This window comes from Rhea americana, unplaced genomic scaffold (assembly GCF_003343005.1).
Source record: "Rhea americana isolate MKP2758 unplaced genomic scaffold, rheAme1 scaffold_43, whole genome shotgun sequence".
NCBI lineage: Eukaryota > Metazoa > Chordata > Aves > Rheiformes > Rheidae > Rhea > Rhea americana.
In genome coordinates, this window is record NW_028186568.1 from 3,313,174 (window position 1) to 3,322,721 (window position 9,548).

Below are 9,548 nucleotides of genomic sequence, written 5' to 3' on the forward strand. Positions count from 1 at the left end.
AAAGAAAGATTAAGAAAAGAAAAAAAAAGAAAAGAGAAAAGGCAACACCTATAGAAGCCTTCGTTGGGCAATTGCAGCTTCTATATTTTTGACAAAGCTGGGACATTTTTGTCTGAATTCAAACATGCACAACTTGTGAACTTGCTCTCTGGGGAGATGTCARGAAGCATTGGATGAAGACACTTTCATTAGCCTTTGGGATGTTGCCAGTTCTCCCAAACAGTTGTCATCCTTGCCACTGCTTGTATGATTTCCCTATGTGTGTAATCAATTGATAAAATACATTTTTGCTTCCTGGTGGCATTTGTCATGCCTTTTCTTGAAGCTATTTCTCCTATGTAGGGCTGTTTTTATACCTGGAGAGTTACCTGGAACAATGACCTGAAAATATATTTCATTTGTATCTACTTTTTCATTTGTTTGTTGTTAGTGAATTTAATGGTTCTGAATGGCACCAGATGGACAGCCTCTTTGCTTCAGTCTTCACTGCTAAGGGCAGCCCCCAGGAATCCTGTAGCCTGGACGTGAGGGAGAAAGTCTGGAGAAGGGAAGACTCCCCATCTTTTCCCTCTCTCTCCTCAGGAGTAATGATGTGAGCTCATGGCTGATCAAATTTGGCAGCTAAGGTACCAGTGGGATCCTGAACTAATTTGATGTCCCATCAAATTCTTTGATATAGCTATACAATAGCTCGATGTTTTAGTGAGTAGAGGGAAAAAACAGCTCTCTTGAGTGTATTGGGCACCGCTGATATTTTCTTGGCTTTTAAAATAGAAAATATAACTAAAATAATAATCTTATGAGCTGCCTCATTTTTCCTGTTTATTGTTGTTACTCAAGCACATGGTATGCTTGAAGGTAACCCAGCCAAGAAAACAGTGTAGACAAACTAATAGCAAGCAAATGCTACAAAGAGCCAGCACAGAGCATTGTGATCTAATCGAGGGAAACTCCACTGCTGGGTAAATTATTTTTGTTAAGTCACATGCTAGAGAACATGTGATTAAGTGTAGCAAGAAAATGCACTGCCCTTCGCCAGRTTTGAAAGAACTATGCCTGCCAGAGAGATAGACAAAATTTTGGAAGTTAATAAACTGAAATAGGAGTGAGAAAGAGTAAGATAAAAACTAAGAGAGGTACTGCAGAGGCTGATGCTTCCCACTCCASGCAACCCCTACCTAAGTCCTGTCAGAAAGCAGGGAAAACCGTAGTACTCAAATCCTGAAGATGTTACATTTGTTCTGGCTGCAATCTTGTAACAGCAGCCCATCAAAGTCCTGGGGAGCTACAGCAGCAGAGGGAGTTATTTCTTAAGTGCGGGATTTCTTTTCAGCATGTAGGTGGGTGCCTGGCGAACACGCTGGGACACAGTCCTCCCCTTCTGGGGATCCTTGCCCTCTGGTGCGACGGCATGCGTGGTCCAAGCCATCGTCCGCTCTGCCTTTCTGTTAGCAAGACCTCGAGCTCTTGTGGCTCAAGAGCACATAGCATGATCCTGAAAGGGCTGGTGACTCCTCCAACGATCAGGTGAGGTTCTGCTAAGATGGGCAGGGGTTCAGGGTAGGGTTTTTGCTGATGCTCTGCATGCGGCCTGACTGCTAAGGTCAATATTGTGTGTGCACATTTGTCTCAGCACTGTCATACTGTAGCTCTGTGGGTCATCAGTATCCCTAGGCAAGCATTTAGTGAGCTCTTCTGAAACAGACRTGCAAAGAGTTTCTGGTAAATGTTTATACTGTGCAGAACAGCCAAGGATGTTGGTTCCTACAAGATTGTTCTGGGACATCATGAATATGGGATGATTCAGATGGAATATGATTGAAAAAATAAGTACACAGTAGAAATGCCACCTCCGAAGAGAGGATATCAGAAATAGTGTTTTCCTTGTTCAATATTCCAGAGTTTTCCATCCCCAGCTTCAAAGCAGAAGGCATTTCCTAACTTGTGAGGACTTTCTCTTTTTCTCAAGTGATGTGCAGAGACCACAGTGCCAAGGCATGTCCCTCACGATGGGCCTTCCCGCAACAACCACTATGTGTAAGTATGTAACCCAGCAGAGGGCATTTCACCTCCTTTCTGATTTTCTTGCCTTGCCTTGCCTTCCCTTTCCTCTCATCCCCCTAGCACACACCAGCCTCTGTGGCTGGCAGTGAGTATTTCCATGCAGTCTTCCACAGTGACAGTTTTTAGGACTACTCTGTGATCAGGATACCTAAAAGTGAAGCATCTCTGCCTTTTTTCCCCCACTGTACACTAACATAATTCAGTGTGAGAAGGAGCCTTGTAGGAAACTTGATTCTTTTCTCTACTTACATCWGTTTTACCTTGTTGCAGTGACATTGACTTTTACGGTTACTCCCAATTTACACCACTGCAGGCAAGATGACAATCAGACAAAGCATCTCTCATTTGGAATTATAGGAGGAATGACCTTGCTGGGGAATTTCTGATGCCAGAAGTGTTATTTCAATAGAGAAAACCTCATTTACACCTGTGTGAACTGGAAGAATATAATTTACAAGTAAAACCAAAATTGTTATTTGATCATCTCTCTGTGAAATATATGTCCCTCACTCAGTTCAGAAACCATTTTGAAACCTAGAGAAAACAATGAAGGATGCTCTGTTAGAATGAGAAAGGAAAAAGGATCTTAACCTCACTTCACAAACCCGCAGAAGACATTCTGCTTACAGAAATATGACAGAAAATTCTTGTATTTCTGTTCAACTTCTTGGAAGAAAACACTTGCTACTCTATCTGAAAGTCTTGAAAGAACAAAGGGCAAGGAAAATACATGGTCTTTGCCATATAATCCCAGTTTCTCTTTCAAATTATTTTGTTTCTGTGATAGGCACTGGGGTCAAATTCACTGTGGTTCAGGAGTGTTACACAGAAGGTGGGGATCTGGCTACCCCAGTTGGAAATGGAACATTGCAAAAGAGATTTCTCTTGATTTGTTGTTTTTGGTCCCATCTTTAGAAACAATATCTTTCATGATCACAACAGATGATAGTAAAGGTTTAAAGCCAAAAGGGTTATACAGGCTACAAATAGGGTCACTTTCTTTCCCCTGTGGTATATGAGCCTATGTATTTTCCATTCCAAAGTACTAGAAGATTAAATCTGGGAGAAATCGATATATGACTTCTAAAGGGTATGTGAACCGAAATAGCTATGGGCATCTCTTTTCCTTCTTACATGAAATATGCTCTTGAGTATGATATAGAAGACCTATGTAATTTGTTAGGACTGTGAGGTCTGATGCAAAACATCAAATTTGCAAATTGGTAAATACACAAAAAAACCATGATAACATAGTGTGTTTATTGATAATACAGCTATGATTTAAAAATCAAAAATACTATGTGAAAAGACCACTTTTAATTGCACAGTACAAAATATTCTTCAGCAATATCCCAGAGTAAAATATACAGTATTCTTGTAAAAGTACCTCACTGGTACTTATTTGTTTAGCCACAGCCGTGATACAATGAGCAGACGTAGGACCGAGATACTGTGTGGAGTAGCCTGGCGTAGAGGAGTCTGCAGGGAGGTACATTTCTGTGGACTATCAGATTGTGCTGTGCTCAGGATGAACTGTGTGAATAGGTTACTGTGGGCAGCTTACCAGTTTTGAGGCATGGGCTCCAACAGTATAAACATAAAAGACTCTGAGAGGAAATAGAATATTTTAAAAAATAATACATCAAAGACATCTGAGCTGTATTCAGCCTGTCCACTATGGCACCTAAGACTGATCCTATGTACAGTCACTGGAGAGAAGCATTCACAATATCAGTGCTAAGCACTTGTTAAGCATCAGCTTATCCTCGTTATCTGTACAAGGAGCCAGACTCTGGCATCCTGGAGAGCTGGTGAACTGCATCATTTACCATTCTCTTCAATTCAGACACGGCAGATAGATGGTCTGAATATGGTCCAGTAACTTTGGAAGGGAAAGAGCTGTTTTGTTTCTTTATACTCTCAGCTTCTTTTCTGCCACATCTCTTCCATTCCTCTTTCCATTTTCTTCTTTCCCCCCTCCCCCCTTTATTGTCTCATTTTCCCCCATGGTTAGCTATTAGATGGGGAAGATTTTGTTTGAAGAGATAAGCAAAGAACACTTCTGGTAGAACATTTCTATTTGAGGAACCCTCTTTCTGGATATGCAGGAATCTTACTGTAGCATAATTTAGCTGCTGTTTCTAGGCTTTGCTGTATCATAGATATATAGCCTCACATTACTTTTCTCTAGCCTTACTGACTTGGATTATGAGTTTGAATAGATAAAGCACCAGTTGAGATGACAGAGCCATTGTGTGATGTGTTCACATTTGTTTTTGTTGCTCAAAAACAGACTGTTGTATTATGCATAAGCACTTGGTATTTACCCCAGCCTCAAATGACTTACAGTAGTCTGGCTGCACCCCACTGCAATGTGGTCTTGCCTGAGAAGAAAGGATGGAATTTCCTGCCCTGTCACAGACCACAGCTCATCAGTCTTCACCACTCATGGCAGCTCTGAAGAATCCAGTCTGACCCTAAGAATTCGGATAAATGCAATTGCACAGGGATCAAATTACCTCGATCGAAGGTGAGGTCATTGTTTCAGCAAGTCTCTCTAAAGCTGATTCTCTTTTTCAGCTATCATCACTCTCCTATGAGAGATGCTTCTGAGTGCTATCACATTTTGAAATCTGATCATCAACCTCCAGATTGCCATAAGAGGTTTGTTTTGTGCTGCTGAAGTTCAGGCCAACGCGCATAGTGACTCAGCTAAGGAAGAATAGTTGGCAATGGCAAACTGTAGTTTGTACTGCTTTCTGCTGTCTTTAGCAGGTGGCCTACCAAAAGCTAAGTTATTCTTTGTTTATCACCCATAGGAAAAGGATCTGTTTCCTCTGCTCCTAAAACTGAACATCTGCAAGGAACGTTGAGCTTTAAACTTTAACAGAGAGGAAGGACTTCCAGATTTGGATCGTGGCCTTGGAAGCATCAGGATTTATGCTGATACTGTAAACCTTTGTGAGAAAATACAATGTTTACAATACCGTCATTCTGGGACATAATGAGCTAATCAATCTCTAGTGGGGAAACAGCATGAAAAACTGCTATCCAAAGAAATAGTAGCTGCTCTGTGCTTTAAAATTGAAGATATTACCTTATTCAAAGCAAAGTCTAGGATGGGAGAGCTTTAGTTCTAAAAGGCCTGGATGTATTCATACCTTGCAGAGCATACTCTGTGCTCAGGCACGGCACAGGCAAAATGTGCATGACACAATATTTGCTACTTGGGGTTTTAACAGTTCAAAAAACATTCTTGGAGTGTAACAAGATCTTCTGGAGGCGAGCCACTCTAGAATGCTATTGCCAGCATGTCTGCCTACTCTGGGTAGCATCAGAAACTGTGCTGGAAAATTAAGCAAACATCGTCCCTGGCATCTAAACAGATGGGAAAGGACATGTTGACTCCCAAGTCTTTAGCTGAGGAGGTAGTCTGTTCCTCATTGTTACCACTGTGCAGTGAAGAATTGCACAACACCCACGTAGATTTTCAGACCTGCTAGCTGCACTTAACCTTTAATCCTGCAAGTACTCAGCCATGAGCATATAATTTTCAACATCTGAGTAATCCTCCTGACTCTGATAGGAATAGGCACGGAATAAAGTTGAACATATAAATAAATGTTTGCATGATCAGGGTTTTTCACCACAAACACAATTCTTCTACTACAAACACAAACTCAGCTTGGGCTGAGTTTTCAGTTCAAGATCTCTATGTGTCAGTAAAACTATATCCTCTACAGATGTATTTTAAATGTCATGTAAGTGTGTGGCTTCTATACTATAAGACATCCTATATTAGGCTAATAAGTAACTTTATTCTTGAAAATGAAGGAATGCTATGCTTTCTGAAATAACTGCATAGTTTTGAAAATGTACATTCTCTAATGGATTGGCAACATATTAGCTTTGGTATATCTAGCAAAGAGGTTCAGACAGCCTTATTATAATTTTGGCCTTTTAAGGTCTTTAAAATCTATTTTCTGAGTTTTAAACCTCACCCCAAAATCCTCATTTCTGTCAGTAGTCCTTCTAAGGACAAGACTGCTTGCATGAGTAATGGATTGACTCACTTATTCCCTAAAGGTGAGGTCTTATTTTCCATTCACACTGTTGGAGGATTCATTTACCTCTGACTAGATCATCCAACTCCAGAAGAGGATGGGCAACTTTTGTGGTGTTTGGTCACAAGAATATGAACACTAACACTTTGAATTAGACTGAGAATTCAGTTGTGTCAGTTTTTATACCTATTCTCAAATGCATATGGTGAAATTAGCCCTGGCTAACTAGATCAGAATTTGGCCTATTGAATCTAGGTGTCTGCATTACAGATCAAAGGAAAAGTTTTGATGGCTCCTTCTGCAAATTTCACCCCTGTTTGTACTCTCACATGATTGATCTCTCTTTTGTTTAAAGTGCTGTGGTTGATACAGAAGCATTTATATTCTGTGAGTCATTCTTGCAATACTGCTCTTAAAATATGCTAATATTTTCTTTTGAAATGCACTGGAAAATGATTTAAAAGTGTCTTACATTTTTCTTAAATCCTTTGCTTTAATTGAAGTGATTTTTTTCAGTTTTTCTTTGCTGACTAGACATGTTAGGACTTTTGAGGCAAAAGGTATGTGCATGCAAGTGCGTTGTATTTGAACAGGCAGCTATTCCTAGAGTTAAAGATGTATAATATTTTCCATTCTAAACCCCTGTGTTTTCTGTGGTCTCTGAAATATAAATATTTCAGGATGAACTCTTCTGGATTTGGACTCTATTCAAAAATGAGTATTTTGGAAAGCCTTGAACGAAACTGGTTCAGCCCGTTCAGAATATCAGGAGGGTGAAAAAATACATTTCTCAAGGTAAAAAAATTCTTCCAGCCTTTCTTGAGCATTTTTGTAGCTTCATCAGTGGAAAGCTGACAAGTGAACTCTGACAAAGAAGTAGTCTTCTTTAAGTAGACATGCCTTTTCCTGTTCAAGAGGAAATTAATTTTGATTTGACTGAGTTATAAACCTTTGAAAACTGTGATTGGGCATGTGCAGTGGATTCTTTTGCTACACTTGTGAAGTGTGCAGCTACAGAAGGATTTTCTGTACATGCATGGCTGGCTAATTTTTCTGGAAAGTGAAAAATCTATCTAAGTACCTTGTTAAAATCATAGAAAATACCTGAGGCTTCGGGAAGGCCTTTGAAGACTATCTCAAGATCCTTTAGAGTATGAAAGGGGCAAGAAAGGATTCTGTAGGGTTTGTAAGGTGTTTAAGGAGTAAGCAGCCTGCAGAATTTGTAAGGTTAAATGGGATTATGCCTCCAGAATTGAGCATTTTACACATACAAGTATTTGATGTTTTCTTTGTGGAACCATGTGATGAATAGTATCTTCTTGCTGGGTCTCTCTTGCACATGTTTCTCAGCAGATCTGCCAGTGAAAGAACTCTTCAGTGTCAGGGAAGCGACTTCTTCAGCTCACTTCTAGCTGACAGCAGGGCTCAAGAGGCTGGGGTTTATCAGCATGCTGACAGTCCTGGGCTGCTGAGACTCCAAACTGTAAAAAATCTTGCCAAAAAAAATCCAGCCTTTGTGGTGGTGCGTCTTGTGTACCTTTTTATACACAGGCTCAAGCAGTGCTGTTGCAGCATCTATGTTCACTATGTATACCTTGGATAAATCAAAAAATCTGGTCCAGAACATCCACGTGTCTGCTGGCAGCCCACACTCCTGAGTATACCTCATCTCAAGAGATGCCAGTTATTTGATTCCAAAACTTGTATTTTGCACAAATTGTGTGCCTTTCTTCAACTCTCTCCAAAACCAAGAATCATTATGCAGAGTTTATTGAAACAATCATTTGTACTAAAGAAAAATCTCTTTATGCCATTTTGCACTTCTTGAATGTATACTTATTTGGAAGATCTTCCTTTGTCTTTTAACCCATCTCATCTCTCCACCAGGGCTTTGGCAGGTGGGAAAGTATGCAGCTATTCACTGAAACCTTTGCATGCCAGACAACTTCTGCTCAGGCAGAGCCAACACTAACATGAAAGAATCACCTCCTAGCCACAGTGCCTGTTCAGGCCATAGCTTCTCTGATGAGAGTCGGCAGAGTGACTGACTAGTAGTCTGTCAGGTAGGTGAGCCAGACTTTTAAATGCCATTTCTATTGGCTACCATTTCTTTTCCTGCTAATTTCTGCCAGGTGTAATGCTGGGCCCCCAGCACATCCAAGCACTGCTTGGAGTCCAGTCCTTCTAGAGAGGCTCGGTAGTCTTTGGTGCAGAAGGACTGGCAGAAGGGCAGCAGGACTGGCAAAAGTCTGACATTGCTATAGACAGAAGGAAGTCAGAAATGCAGAGTCAGTCAGAATGGGCAGCAATAAAACAGTCTGTTGAAGAAACATGGAGTGATGATAGAGCAAACCTTTAAAGATCAGGAATGTCATACTCTGGCTATAAAATAGTAGTGCTATTTAATTGTTAGTGAACGCATCTCTTCCCTTTTTAGTTTTGCATTCTGGCAAATGCAAAGGGGTAAGATAGCAGCTACTGCTGAAAAACAGGAAACCCAGTGGCATGAAAGAAGGGCATCAAACACCAGTTGCGCACATGTAAGTTAGTGAACCTGTGAAGCCAGTGAGAGTGAGAGAGAAGTGGTGGAGCATCTGCCCTGAGGTTTTAAGGGTGGGATTGAGCAAGAGGGAAGAAAGGTATTTTGCTGCACAATGCCTCCAAACTAACAGACCAGCAGCTAGGAGTGGAGCCCTATCAGGGTGACCTCTTGGGACAATCCCTAGAGCTCCCTTGGCCCTTCGTGGGGACCACCATGCCAAACTGGGACTGCTTCGCAGGGTATTGGGGGGACGCCAGCAGCACGTGGGGGAGCAGGTGCCAGGCCTCAGGGGTACGGCTGGTTTGTCAGGACCTTGAAGTCTGCCATAAGGCCAGGGAAAAATCTGTTGGATAATATGAGAAAGACAGAGACTTATCAAAAGAGCTGCAGACACCTGCCATCCACAGGACACTAGACATCGTTCAGCATGACATTGCTTTCTCACCTCTGCCTGGGACAATTTGCCTTAGGAAACCTTCTTGCTGGCGAGGTAATAGACTGACATCCCACGGTATAGGGCCCCTGCTAGAGGTCTGATGAGGGCAGACTCACTGCCTGCTGTGAGCGACTTCAGGCAACACCTCTCTACAGCGCGCTCTTTATTTATACAGAGCTCTTGGGTGTGCAGTGTAAGAAGAGGGATGGGGACAGGACCTGCGGTGGCCAGCCCGGAGCATCTGCGGAGTTACGTATAGAACCAGCCGCGCTGTAAGCAGCAATGGAGGCCAAGGCCGAGGCAAGCCGACAGGGACACGACCACCACCTCAGAGCTACGCTCCAGCCGCCGGAGGCCAGACTGGCAGAGGCGCAATGATCGCGAAATCCCTAGGGCCCGGGGCCGCCCGTTGTTCCCGAGGTCCCACCCCGGAGCCGCCGGC